The following is a 12597-nucleotide window of genomic DNA, read 5'->3' as shown; positions in this document are numbered from 1 at the left end:
TGATTGCCCTACTTTCACAGTGTGTAGTAGGGATCCTCCTTGGTTGGACTTTTCTTCTCGTTTTTCTTCTTAGTATCCCACTTCCCCACTTACTTCAGGGTTTAGGTCACTGTCCCCTGACGAATCTAGTTTAAAGTCCTCCTCACTAACATTGAAAGTCAGCTCTTCCTAGCAATCCTAGTTACCTAACCATTACCCTGTTTTGTATGCATCATGACATCAACGGGCTTAAAAAGGGAAACACAGTGTTGTTGCAGGTTTTGACAGTGAGCATTTGTCATGCGTGTGGTTCTTTACCTTTTCCATCTTATTCCAGGATTTTTTTTTGGCTTCTTGAGCTTGCAGATAGTTATGTAAGTTGGACACATTTTCTGCTGTGTGCATCTGCAATGGCTTGTGCAACACAGATCAGCAATCAACAGCATTCATCATAGTTATAATTTTTTTGCAAATTGAGTGGATGGAAGATGAATGCTACTTTAAGCCTAGAGATCCAAAAGGGGGGTGTTAATTTAAAATATGTTGCTTCCATAATTTCTACTGAATAGTATGTAACATCTAATTGGAGTAGTGTCTCGGGTGCAACTCACCACCATGGTGCCTCCTGCTGGTCATATTGGGAATTAGTCATCAGCAGGGGGCCCTTTTCTGACTGGAGTCTCACCTGTCATTGCTCTGCTCCATTGTCTGGTTATTGACTTGCATCAATCTCAGGACCATGGCTTCCTCTCCAGCAGTGCTGACCGCTCCAATCTCTTGCTTGCTTCTGACCATATCAGTAGGCCTCAGTCTCACCTGCCACTTTGATCAACTGGAAGCCACACTCTGTACAGACATCTCTCCCAGGTGGCAATGTGTGGCACAAGGGGGAAGAGAGGACCCAGGCCTGCTCACTACTCTGGGTCTCAGCCCAAGGATCCTCTGGTGACAGCCTTGTCAAGCTCTCCTTCACTCTTCTAACTGCCTCCTTTTGCTAGGCCACTTCAACTGTGACTCTTGCACCCTCCTGGACCTTGTAGCAAGGTCTGCAGCCTGTCTGGTATCAAGCCTCTCCCCCACTCCCCTGAGCCTGCCTTTATCTAAGGTGCTTCTTCTTAGGAACCAGTCCTGCACAGTCCCTGGTCATGAGCCAACTGCCTACCAATCTGCCAAGCAGCAACTTATAACAGTGCTGCTCCAGCAATCCACTCTTTAATTGGCTCCCTGAAAGCCTTTCTTTCATTGGCTGGGGATCTGCACACACTCCCTCCAGCCTGCTTTAGCCCCTTCCGGCCAAAGTCTGCTCCACCACAGGTAACATGTGACATGATATAACAAAATGAGACCATAAAATCCTGAGGGGTGCCATTTCTAACTAACAGATCAAAGTGTGTGTGTGTGTTCATTCTGTAGAGTTCAGGAGAAACCCACAATCCATTCAATACCAAATGGAATAGCCCAAACAGATTAAAATACAGAGATCTTGTGGGCAGAGGTGATGCAGAGAAGAGTTGAACTGTCAGATAACACTTTACTGCTTGCTGTGCTTGGGGATTCCTAGAGTGGGGGAAAAAAAGAGGCGTGTGCATCTTATAATTTTCAGATGATGACAGAATGGCCCAAGAAGTGATGATTAGGGGCAGTGCCATACAATCAACAGTGACCTAACTACCTGACCGTGACCAGATACTGCCCCCCACACCTTATGTCCTATTTCTTGCTTCAGCACAGACTGGGCTAATATGCTCTTAAGACTGAATAAAATTTTAGACAACCTGCGGAGGGGTACATTTATAGCAAAGGAATATTGGACAGATAGCTGAGGTGGGCATGGGGTGGTATTCTAACACACAGTCAGGTTGTGACATATTGATCTAATACTGCATTTAGGCTGAAGCTAATAACATTTATGTTTGGTTTACATTGCTAGATAATATTAAATGCCCTGAAAACATGATGAGTGTTTTGGAAAATACTCAGAAAATTGAAATTTAAATGATGTCTTAAGAGTAAATCTGGTTGTGTACCTGTTCTGTGCATTATGCCTGATATATAGTGGATATCAACTCATTCCTGGTTTAATTCCATTGAGTTTAGTGGAATGATTCACAAAAGATGATTCAACAGAGTGAAATGCAGCATAGAGATACAGACAGGCAATATCAGTGCAATTAACAGTATAACTAGAGTGTCTGAAATTCACCAGGGGAGATATGGCAATGGCCACCCATTGTGGATTGGGCTCCTGAGGATGTATGCACTACAAATACATAGACATTCTGCCTGCTTTATACTGGTGTAAGTCAAATTGATTAGAATTATTAGCAAAAAAAAAATAATTGTATAAAAGACCAAAGGACCAAAATGAATTTCTGCTTTTAAAATCAAAGTGTTAGATGCTCAGATCATGTAAAGTGACAGAATCCCGTTAAAGTCAATGGAAATGCATCGATTAACAGCAACAGAGTCTCTGGTCCACAGATCCCATAGTGGTTTTGGCATCATCATTGAGGTATTACATACTATGCCATATCCTAAATGTAACAGTGCTGTAAATGCCATTGCCCAGTTAATTTTTCTGTCAAATGGTAAACATAAGAGCTTTTATTCTCCACTCACTAATGTCATTGTAAATCTGGCATAATCCATGAAGTCATTGAAGCCCTAGCAATGCAAAATGTGAGTGAAAGCAGAAAGATACTCCAATTTTTTTAAGTTGTATTTAAATCCACTATATTTAAAATATTTCTAACAGTGAGAGCCTTTATTTAAATCTTTATTGGCAACTCCCTTAGAACTCATTGGATGCAAAATTCTGGCATGCCAAGATATTTCTAAACAAGAACTCAATGAGCATCCTTAGCACTTTATCACATTATTTTAAAGCCTTAATCCCCAGATGCCATGTTATCAACTCTCTAGTGGTTTATATGACGAGAATTTCCAGATACAAGATGGGCCTTGTTCTTGTCCTCTGCATGACAGCCAATCTCAATCAAAAGAACTAATCCTATGCAACTGACTGTCAGACACAGGCCATTACATGGGGCTATATCTTAATATCACCCCAAAATAAAGTGGCATTTTCAAAAGTGTACAATCCATCCTCCCCAGACAATTTTTTCTGCAGCAAACTGGTGCATATGCAAATCTGAGCTTGCACACAAAATTAGATATGTACATGAAAATAAGTGAGCGTGCCTCTGTAGTGAGTCAGTATGGCCTCCTGCAGACCCGGAGGCAGGGGAAGCTATGCAGAGGCCCTGGTGGGCGGGGTCGGAGCCAGGAGACCAGAGGCCCGCCCCTCAGAGGGCGGGGCCAAGGGCTAGAAGAGCCAAAGGCGGGACTCAGGAACCATTCGGGGCTGGGCCTCCGGGCAGGGAGGACGTGCCTGCACGAGCTCCTCAGGGCCAAAGGGAGAGGGCCTGCGGCCGCCCGGCCAGGCCAGAGGAGCAGGCCCCCAGAGGCTCCACGCAATCCCGGGTCCGTATGCCCCAAGGAGACTACCCGGACTTCCCGGACCTACCAGGACCTTCCCGCCGGCGGAGACCCCCCGCCTTGGAAGAGGCCCCGGGAGCGGGCTGCCCCAGAGTCCCGGCGGATCTTTACAGTACTCAGACCCAGGACCGCCTTGCGTCTCCTGTATTGCCGCCTCCTGACTACCCTAACGACGTCGTTATGGATGATTGGCCGGAGCCCCCAAACGTGGATGACCCAGAGGAGACAGACCTAGGAGGACCCCTCGACCAGATGGACTGGGACCTGCCGCCAACAGAGGGTGAGGTAGGAAGTGGCCCGGGGAACGTCGCTCACGAACCAATGGCAGTGTGTTGCGGTCTGGATCCCCACTGCCGGGGTTGCATGTGAGCGACCCCCAGGGCCCCGGGCCGGGTCGCAGTGGAGTGGGAGGGCCTGCGACCCCCTACCCCCTCCTTGACAGGGCCAGCCCCCGCTGAGCCTGTCTGTAAACCCTTGTGTTGCTGCCCTGCCCCAAGCTGAGGGCTGGGCCGGTGTCTAACCCTTGTGTTGCTGCCCCGCCCCAAGCTGAGGGCTGGGCCGGTGTCTAACCCTTGTGTTGCTGCCCCACCCCAAGCTGAGGGCTGGGCCGGTGTTTAACCCTTGTGTTGCTGCCCCACCCCAAACTGAGGGCTGGGCCGGTGTTTAACCCTTGTGTTGTTGCCCCGCCCCAAACTGAGGGCTGGGCCGGTGCTTAACTTTTGTGAACTGCTGCCCTGCCCTGGACTGAGGGCTGGGCCCAGAACTATACAACTCTTCTGAACTGCTGCCCCACCCTAGATGGAGGGCTGGGGGCCTGTAGGGTGGTAGCGGTGAGCCGCTGACTGCCCGAACTGAGTACGGGCTGGTGCCCTAACCCCCTTTTTTGTTGCCGCCCGCCCTAGACCAAGGGGCTGGGCGTCACGGGACGTGTTACAGCCTCTCAGTGCTTGTGTGTGTGTGATATTTGCACACTTGCAAGGTAAGTTCACACAAAAATGTACCTTTGAAAAATGTGGCCTAAGTGCCTTTGTTTTGTTTTATTGCAGGAAAGGGATAAGTTCTTTTTTTATTTTCTGATAAGACAGGTAGTAAATACTAGCCGTGTCTTTTCTTGCCAAGGTGCTCCACCAACCTTCACGGATGGGACAATTTCAGGCACCTTCTACTGAATTAAATGGAGATCTGCTGGAAAATGTGAAGCACTTCCCATACCTTGGAAATCATATTTCTGCTAAAGGTGACATTGATGCAGAAATCCAGCATTGTCTGGGCCATGCAAGCTCTGCTTTCACCTGCCTGAGAAAAAGCATCTTTGAGAACCAGCAATGGTCCTGTGGCACCTTATAGACTAACAGTTAGTCTATAAGGAGCCACAGGACCCTTCGTTGCTGTTACAGATCCAGACTAACATGGCTACCCCTCCAATATTTGAGAACCAGGACATCTATCCCAAGACAAAGCTCCTTGTATACTGTGCAGTGGTTGTTCCAAAACTGCTATATGCATGTGAAACCTGGACAACATACAAGCATAATCTGAAGGCACTTGAACAATATCATCACCACTCCGGAGAATTCTAAATATCTTTTGGGAGGATAGGCATATGAACACTAGCATCCTGGAAGAGTCAAACATGCCCAGAGTTCATCAACAACTCTGTTGGACTGGTTGCATGGAATGGATGTCTGATCAATGCCTCCCAAAACAGATTCTGTTTTCTGAATTGGAGGACAGACAGAGGAGCACTGTGGGGCAATGGAAGCAATATAAGGACATGCTGAAGGCACACATGAAAAAGCACAGCATCAGTGACAACACTTGGGACAAACTTGCCCAAGACTGTCCCCAGTACAGAGTGACAATCCATGACAATCAGAGAGGTCCCACCATGGCGAAGATGAGGAGAGGCAGAGAAGAAGAAAATAGTACCAAAAGTTGCCCCGCACTCCTCCAACAGCTACAAACACCTGCCTTATCTGTGATAAGATCTGGAGCTCCAGAACGGGGCTGATCATCCATCAATGGAGTCACAAATGGGAGAGTGGCATGAAGATGTCTGACTCGTTATTGAGTGACTGCCGAGAGAGAGAAGATTAACTGAGGCATTCAGATAGTAACTCTGGACAAAGAACGATGTCAAGATGTTGTGTAACCTACTAACAGATCATAAGATCTACTGTCACCAGTATTCTCTGTAAGATGACAGCTTGCAGGGCCACCCAGGAGAGATTCAGGTTCCACTCAGCTCATTAGCAGAACACCCACAGCCACTCTCCTTGGGCACCATTTGTTTCTATTGGTGGTGCACATGTGCACATGCCATGGTGCACATAATAAATTTACTCTGCTCTTGAATGGAAAAAAGAAATGAGGGAACACTGACTTCCACTAGTAGATAAATGAAGCCACCAGAATATGACAGATAATTGATATTCAGGGATCTCACATGATTCCCACTGAGCTGCAATTCACTTATTTATGTGTGGTCTTCATCAAACAGCTCATTTTCTCTCTTCTTCTAGTTTTGGATAGATCTGTCACTTGCCAACTGTGCCTATGCAGGAGAGCACTGAAGTATGAACCACCCCTCTCCACCTCCATCGCAGCTCACAACATGGCTGAGAAAACAACCTCTGTGGGCTCATGCCGCTCCTTGCTGTGCAGATGTGTGGGCATGTCCAGCACTTTGGCTCCGCCTTTTGGTGCACTAGCCAGCACAGATGAAGAGTGACAGCGCAAAACATCATCTGCACTGAGCTGCACTTTTCTGGGAGTAGCTGAGGCAGGGACATGTGAGTCACAATTCTTGCAGTTCCCTCTCTGGTCATTACGCCCCCTCTAGGAAGGGGAGAACCAGGGAAGCAGTTTGAGTCTCTGACTCAGAATTCATTCCTTCAGAAAATGAAGACCTGGAGTGCAAAGATAAAATCAAACCCTGAGGTTTAAATGCTTAAGAGAGAGCAATTTCAGTGTTGAACCTGAAAAAACAATCATAATAGGAAATTGGCAGCCTGAGCACAAATTTTATATTCCATTCTATATGTGTCTTCTCAAATTGTTACAGTATTTCCAACTACTGTGCATTTCAGACAGACCATGTGGAATATCATTCTTAACAACTGCTACTGAACCATCTTGAAACAGATAATATCTTTTGAGAACATGCACCTTTTTTTTCTGAACTATTTTGGACAAATATTTATAAGGAGAAGAGAATTCAGGCATAAATTTATGTTTAAAAAGTCCATCTTCCACACTGATGTTTTAATTGTTCTAATATGTTCTAATACAATGGATGCAGTCTAATTAATACATTTGGAGCCATTGACCAGGTTTTGCTTCATGTACTTGAGATGCCTCTGGCCCTTTAACTTATAAAATAGTTCCTCAGACAAACTGTTCAGGGCCCAAAGGCTGTCCACAAATGCTACAAATTGATTTGTCCCCTGATGATCTTTAGTACTGCTAACCAAAACAGGTGAGGCAAAATCACAATTTTTAATTTAAATGTGTTTTTATCTCTTTGGACTGTCTTTCCATGTTTTCCAAGGTAATCTGAAAAGTTGTATTTCCCTTTCCTATAACCCGCGTTGATTGAAAGACCATCTTATCCAAGGTTAATCCGTACAAATGTCTCACACAAGACTTGAGATCATCTAAACCATAAAAAATAAGGGGTGATAAATTATGGGGAAATATATTTAAACTTTAGGAATGCAGCAGTGTAAGCTGATAATTGTCTATGTTTAAATAGCTATACATTTCTGTAGCTTGGGTATTTGTAAGCAGAAGACCTGGTAGAAATATTCATTGGGGCTAAGTTCAGATTCAAGGTTTTTGTTGACAAAACGACTGATTTGTTGACAAAACTCTCAGAGTGTCCAGATTGCCAAGCATGTTCTGATGACAGTAAGTAGACAGAACGCAGCACTTTTGTTGACAGCTGTACCCCACTTGCCATGAGAAAGAATACCACTGTCGAGAGAAATCTGTGAAAAAACCACTGGTCTGGATGTTCCAGAGGGCCTTCTGCCAACAGAAAAGGCCTCCGGGATGCTGTGCAGTTGCCCTGGTGGACACACTGTGCACAGTAAACAGCACTCTATGGTTCCTGCATCCTGAACATCCCTGACTGCCAACTCATGGAGGGGGATGAATGTGTCTACCTTCAGGCTCTGACACTGGCAGGAGTTCCATAATGCATGAGTATTGTGTGTCCTGCCCGTCCACCCCCCCATAAATGTTCATGGCCTGTCCATGTTTGTCGACCAGGATCAGCAGCACCATTGAAATGTAGCCCTTGTAGTTTATGTATTTGGATGCTCTATGCTCCAGGGCATATATAGGGATGTAGGTCCCATCTGTGGTCCAGATGCAGATTGGGAATCCCCGGGTGGCAAATTTGGCCACAACTTCATCAATGTCTCCCATATGGATGACCCTCCACAGCAGGCTCATGTTGATGGCCATCACGACCTGCAGAGGAAGGGGACTGAAAATACCCGGGAGCAGCTCCAGCAGCATGGCTCTCTAATCAGATGCATCACCCACAAAGATGCAAAGCTATGTGGTCCCTCAAGGAGGTAGGAACACCTGCAACAGAGACAAGAAATGGATGTCTGCGGGGTATCCCTTTAAAGGTGCACCTTCCTGGGGCTTCCAGAAGGAACTGGTGACCCATCACTCTGTCTGCTGTGGTTCCAGGTGGCCGTTTTGCCAGTAGAATGTCCAGGAAATTCGGCCACTCTCGGTCAACAGATCGGATTGCTCTTTTTATCCTCCTTGCAATCTGGCCATGATCTGTTCTCACAAGACATCTTCCTACACAAACTTCTGCCAACAAATCCCTGTAGTCTAGATATAGCCTATGTGAGAAACTGGCTACTTCTGATTGCACACTACTTAGGGCCTCTGCACCACTTAAGTTCTATTAACTGAAAATCATATATGCTGGCCCTCAGCACAGGCATCATTTTCATGTTTGATATTTCTTATTTACTTATTCCTTGTTTTGGGGTGGATCACTCTTAAGTATTTTGATCTTTTTTGTATGAATGTATTTTAAGGACTTGTCAAAATATTTAGACAATTTTCACTCTATGTGAGGTTTGCTAAATATGAGCTTTGACTGTGGCTATTTGTCATCCATTATTTGTGTATCATAGATGATCACTTAAACCACATGGTTTTGTTTGAGTTCTTGTATTTGTTGACTAACAGTTTGTGAATAGAAGAATACACCAATGATGGCAAATAAATAATAATGAACTTCCTGTATGGTGTGGCAAGGCTGATCAGGCTCCTGGGTGCCAGGCCTCTATTTAGTCCATTCTCCCATGGCCTGGACACCGTTGCCCTTCTGAGGACGGGGAAGGTGAGGATGGTGGTCTGGGAGGAACCCGGGCTCCACCCACTCGTTCCATGTTCCGGTCCAGGGATCCTGTGTGGCTGCTGGTGGTAGGGGAGGGCTCCCCTTGTTATGAACATCACAGCTCTTCCCTGGGCCACTTCCCCAGACAATTCCTCCCACCCCCCGTACCTCCTCCAGGAAGTGGCAGCAGCAGCAGCAGCCTGTTCCCCCTCCTGGTTTGGCTCCTCCTGTGGGTTCAGCCTGCTTGGCCTTACTCCAAATCTCAGGCCTCCTGGGCAGAGGCTTTGGCCCCTTGTGGCTGAACACTCCTCTCCTTCTTTTGGTGGCTCTAGAAAACTCGCTTTGGTCCGGTCCGGTCCGGTCGGGTCCGGTCGGGTCCGGTCTGGTCTGGTCTGCTCTGGTCTGGTCCGGTCCGGTCCTCTCCTCCCTTCTCCCTCCCCGCCTGCTGGGCAAGGGTTCTTTTAAAAGCAGGCTTAAGTGGGACCAGCTGGCCCTAGTTGACCCAGGGAATCTTCCTCCCCAGCTGCTCACACCCTGCTTGTTTTCCCACCCTGCTTTTCCCTCTTGTTTTTACCCGCTCCCAGCCGTACCTTGTCACAATGGACATTGGAGAAATAATCATTCATGGAACATAAGGTACTCATGAGCATTTTCCCAGTTACCTACCATTTATCTAACTACCCATAAAATTAATAACAAGTTTCATGAGTCACTGTCATCTTTTATTCATTGAAATATTCACAATTCACAACTTTGTTTTAGGATTACTTTTTGTTTTTGCTTTTTACACTGCTTGATGAGTGCCAGCACATAGTTGTATCCTTATCCCTTAGGACACTGATTCACAGAAATAATCTCATCCATTTCAATGAATTCCACTTATATAGAATGTTTCAAACTTAATTGCACTTGGCCTACTAAAAGAAGGCTTGAGCTGTTTTGGAGAAGTTTTTCTTCCTCTTTACTGTTCTGTGAAAGTCAACACTGGTTCAATACAACTTAAAGCTGACTTACAAGTCTGGGGAAACAACTTTTTTTTCCTTATTTTCAAACATATTGGAGTTCTGAGCAGGGGTAGGAACAGATATTTCTTCAAACCAATGTGAATAATACCAGGCTAACCAACATTCAATGTTCCTGACTGGATATCTCTACAACAAAGAAGTTTGGTGCTTTTACACAATCTTTTGGCTTCAGGCAGTCAATGCCATCTGTTTGGATGGCTTACCTTAATTTCAAATAGCACATTTTCATTACTATGGTCCCTTTTCATCTCAAGAGATGGTGTTTATCAATGGCAGTGAGGACCTATGGGCAGTGTTTGAATCTGCAACTTCTCTCATGACTTATCCATCCAATACTGGATTTGCACGGTTGATTGCAATAACCGCATGTCAGTCTATTTCTGAATTCCTGAGTCTGAGAGTTTTTCCTTCTAAGACAAAGTTCTTTTGCATGGCTTGCACGTATGCTATCAAAGGATGAGGTGCCCTCTTGTAGCAATTGTTGCCAGGAATTTCGATCTGATGATGTAGATTCCCAGGCTTTTGGATTGATGTTGAATTTTTTCATGGCATTTTTGCATGTACCCTTGAATCTTAGCTTTGGTCTTCCTTTTCTTCTCAACACACATGAGAGTTCAACAAAGAGGACTTTTTTGAGAAGAAGTTTGTCACCCATTCTTTTCACATGAGCAAGCCATCATAATCTTCTCCTGTTCAGGATCACTATGAGGCTGGGTATGTCAGATCTTGGGTGTGCTAGATCTTGACAGGACATTGGCATTTGAAATTTATCTTGCCAGTTGATATTCATAATTCTGTGGAGGCAGTGAAGATGTAAGCGGTTCAATTTGTTCTCCTGGTTTGAGTAGGTAGTCCATGCCTCAGAACCATATAGCAAGATACTCAATACACACACCTGGTAGATTAATATCTTTGTTTTCACTGTCAGTTTAGGATTGTTCCATGATCATTTCGTAAGTCTGCCAAAAATAGTAGCAGCCTTCCCGATTCTGATTTCAGTTCTTCATCCATGGATGACATTGGGTTGCTGAGGTATACCTTGAATGAATGCAACAGTTTTCTTCATGCTTATCATAAGGAAAAACAACTTGCAGACTCTGGACAGAGAATCCCTCAGTGACTGTAGTGTGTCTTCATTATGAGTGACAGAGCTGCATTATGAGTGACAGTGCTGCATAAGTTGCAAAGAGGATTTCCCTAATGAGGATTTTTTGACCTTAGTTTTGGCCTTGAGTCTTGCCAGGTTGTAAAGAGAGCCATCTAATCTTGCGTGGAGAAATACATCAGTATGCGAGTTTCAAAATGCGCATATTAGTACAACTGAGAAGAATATGCTGAAGAGGATAGGGGCAAGAACACACCCTTGTTTGACTCCACTGCTCATTGCAAACAGTTCATATGTAGATCCACCATATTGCACTGTTGCTGTAACGTTTTCGTGAAAGGATGTTATGAGCCTGAGTAGGGTTGGTGGGCAGCCAATCGTGGTTAATACTCCTGATATTCCTGACCTACTAACTGTGTCAAACACTTTTAAGTCCACAAATGCTATGAATAGTGGTTTTCCTTTGTTCTCTGCATTTTCCTGTAGTTGTCCAAGTGAGAAAATCATGGACATTGTTGACCTGCCAGCCCTGAAGCCACATTTTGTTTCTGGATAGGCTTGATTTGTGAGTTTTTACAGGCATTTGTGAATGACGCAAGCAATTGCTTTACCTGTGATGCTCAGTAACAAGATGCCTCGGTAGTTGTTACAGTCACCCTTGTCTCTTTTCTTTTTATTGAGAGTGATGATGTTTGCATCCTTCATCATCCTTCATGTCATGTGGGACATCTCCTGCTCTCCAACACTTTAGGATTAAATCATAGAGGAAGGGGAAGAGCACAGCCTTGTTTGCCTACAGTATTCTGTCGTTTCCTGGCGCTTTTCCATTGGAGAGATCATCAAGAGCTTGAGAAAGTTCCTCCCCCATAGGTTCTGCATCTAGCTCAGACATTTCTGAAAGAGTTGGGAAGAGGTTGTCAAGTTCAGGTTGTATTGTACCCTTGTGGGAATAAAGACTTTAGTGTTCCACCCATCTGGACATCTGCAGCTTTTTGTCTGTGATCGCCTATCCATCAGTGCGGCAACTTTGGTAATGTTTGGTCTGAGTGGTTTCTTCAATCCATCATACATGATTCTCAGGTTCCCCAAATCAGATTTCTTTTGAATATTAGAACATAGATTGGCCCAAAACTTGCTCACACACTGCCTGGATTCTCTCTGAAGAGCAGATCTTGCATGTCAAAGTTGATCTCTTGTGCTTTGAGATGGGTTCTTTATGTTATTCAGATGTTCCTTGTGTTTTTCTTCAAGAATAGGCCTAAGAATGGCACCAATTTCATTGATCCAGTCGTTGTTAGGCAATTTACATGGTCCAAAGGCAGATTCAACACATTCGTATCTTGCATCTTTCAGCATGGACCGTGTTTCATCAATGGTTTGTTGGTCAGGTTCATGTTCCATTTTGTGAATGAAATCATCTGCAAAGACAGAGCATTTCAGCACGTCTCTGGTATTGAGGGTATTTTTTTTTGGCTTATTGAATTCCTTTGTCATATAGAGCTTCTTTGGGATGATTTTCACTCTGATGATGATCAAGGAGTGATCAGTGTCACAATCTGCGCTTTGATACATGTGTGTAAATTTGACGGCATTGAGATGTTTCCTGCATAACAGTACAA

Source organism: Carettochelys insculpta, chromosome 13 (genome assembly GCF_033958435.1).
Source record: "Carettochelys insculpta isolate YL-2023 chromosome 13, ASM3395843v1, whole genome shotgun sequence".
NCBI classification, from domain to species: Eukaryota; Metazoa; Chordata; order Testudines; family Carettochelyidae; genus Carettochelys; species Carettochelys insculpta.
Note: the sequence above shows the minus strand (reverse complement) of the source record.